This window comes from Pristiophorus japonicus, unplaced genomic scaffold (genome assembly GCF_044704955.1).
Source record: "Pristiophorus japonicus isolate sPriJap1 unplaced genomic scaffold, sPriJap1.hap1 HAP1_SCAFFOLD_33, whole genome shotgun sequence".
NCBI classification, from domain to species: Eukaryota; Metazoa; Chordata; class Chondrichthyes; family Pristiophoridae; genus Pristiophorus; species Pristiophorus japonicus.
The window spans coordinates 5,976,131-5,978,871 of NW_027253106.1; positions in this window are offsets into that span (position 1 = coordinate 5,976,131).

Consider the following 2,741-nt stretch of genomic DNA (forward strand, 5'->3'; position numbering starts at 1 on the left):
TCAGTGTTACTATGAGAGGGTGGAGTATAAGAGTGTTACTGTGAGGTGTGTGGGGTGATTCAGTGTTACAGTGAGAGGAGTGGGATATATAAGTGTTACAGTGAGAGGTGTAGGGTATGACAGTGTTACAGTGAGTGTTGTGGCCTATATCAGACAGTGAGAGCTGTGGGATATATCAGTGTTACAGTGAGGGATGTGTGGTATATCAGTGTTACAGTGAGGAGTGTGGGTTGTATCAGTGTTAAAGTGAGGGGTGTGGTGTATATCAGTGTTACAGTGAGGGGTTTGGGGTATATCAGTGTTGCAGTGAGGGGTGTGGGGTATATCAGTGTTACAGTGAGGGATGTGTGGTATATCAGTGTTACAGTGAGGAGTGTATGGTGTATCAGTGTTAAAGTGAGGGGTGTGGTGTATATCAGTCTTACAGTGAGGAGTTTGGGTTATATCAGTGTTACAGTGAGGGGTGTGTGTATATCAGTGTTACATTGAGGGGTGTGTGGTATATCAGTATTATAGTGAGTGGTGTCGGGTATAGCAGTGTTACAATGTGGGGTGTGGGGTATATCAGTGTTACAGTGAGGGGTTTGGGGTATAACAGTGTTACAGTGAGGGGTGTGTGTATATCAGTGTTGAAGTGAGGGGTGTGGGGGTTATCATTGTTACAGTGAGGGGAGTGGGGTATATCAGTGTTTCAGTGAGGGGTGTGGGATATGTCAGTATTATAGTGAGGGATGTGAGGTATATCAGTGTTACGGTGAGGGGTGTGAGGTATATTAGTGTTAAAGTGAGGGGTGTGGGGTAGTTAATTGTTACAATGAGGGGTGTGGATTATATCAGTGTTACAATGAGTTGTGTGGTGTATATCAGTCTTATCGTGAGGGGTGTGTGGTATATCAGACTTAATGTGTGGGGTGTGGGGTATATCAGTGTTACAGTGAGGGGTATCGGGTATATCAGTGGTGTATGAGTTGTGTGGGGTATATCAGTGTTAAGGTGAGATGTGTGGGGTATATCGATGTTACATTGAGCGGTGTGGGGTATATCAGTGTTACAGTGATGGGTGTGGGGTATATCAGTGTAACAGTAAGGGGTGCGAGGTATATCAGTATTACAGTGAGGGGTGCGGGGTATATCATTGTTAAAGAGATGGGTGCGGGGACAATCAGTGTTACAGTGAGGGGTGTGGGGTATATCATTGTTACAGTGAGGGGTGTGGTGTATATCAGTGTTCCAGTGAGGGGTGTGGTGTACATCAGTGTTACAGTGAGGGGTGTGGGGTATTTCAGTGTTACAGTGAGGGGTGTGAGATATATAAGTGTTTCAGTGAGGGGTGTGGGGTATATCAGTATTACAGTGAGGGATGTGATATATATCAGTGTTACAGTGAGGGGTGTGGGATATATCAGTGTTACAGAGAGGGATGTGAGGTATATAAGTGTTACAGTGAGGGGTGTGGGGTAGATAATTGTTACAATGTGGGGTGTGGATTATATCAGTGTTACAGTGAGTGGTGTGGTGTATATCAGTGTTATCGTAAGGGGTGTGGGGTATATCAGTGTTAATGAAAGGGGTGTGGGGTAGATCAGTGTTACAGTGAAGGGTGTGGGGGAGATCAGTGTTACAGTGAGGGGTATCGTGTATATCAGTGTTATATGAGTTGTGTGGGGTATATCAGTGTTACAGTGAGGGGTGTGAGTATATAAGTGTTACAATGAGTGGTGTGATGTATATCAGTATTTCAGTGAGGGATGTGAGGCATATCTGTGTGAGGGGCTGGTCCCTCACACACTGAGCCTCACATTCATACACACTTCAGCTGGGTCTGGATCACTGGACCCTGAGACTGGTCCCTCACACACTGAGCCTCACATTCACACACACTTCAGCTGGGTCTGGATCACTTGACCCTGAGACTGGTCCCTCACACACTGATCCTCACATTCATACATTCTTCAACTGGGTCTGGATCACTGGACCCTGAGGAAGGTCCCTCACACACTGAACCCTTACATTCACACACACTTCAGCTGGGTCTCGATCACTGGACCCTGAGGCTGGTCCCTCACACACTGAGCCCTCACATTCACACACACTTCAGCTGGGTCTGGATCACTGGACCTTGAGTCTGGTCCCTCACACACTGAGCCTCACATTCACACACACTTCAACTGGGTCAGGATCACTGGACCCTGAGGCTGGTCCCTCACACACTGAGCCTCACATTCACACACACTTCAACTGGGTCTGGATCACTGGAGCCTGAGGCTGGTCCCTCACACACTGAGCCTCACATTCACACACACTTCAGCTGGGTCTGGATCACTGGACTCTGAGGCTGGTCCCTCACACACTGAGCCTCACATACACACACACTTCAGCTGGGACTGGATCACTGGGCCCTGAGACTGGTCCCTCACACACTGAGCATCACATTCACACACACTTCAGCTGGGTCTGGATCACTGAACCCTGAGACTGGTCCCTCACACACTGAGCCTCACATTCACACACACTTCAACTGGGTCTGGATCACTGGACCCTGAGGCTGGTCCCTCACACACGGAGCATCACATTCACACACACTTAAGCTGGGTCTGGATCACTGCACCCTGAGACTGGTCCCTCACACACTGAGCCCTCACATTCATACACACTTCAGCTGGGTCTGGATCACTGGATCCTGAGGCTGGTCCCTCACACACTGAGCCTCACAATCTCACACACTTCAGCTGGGTCTGGAT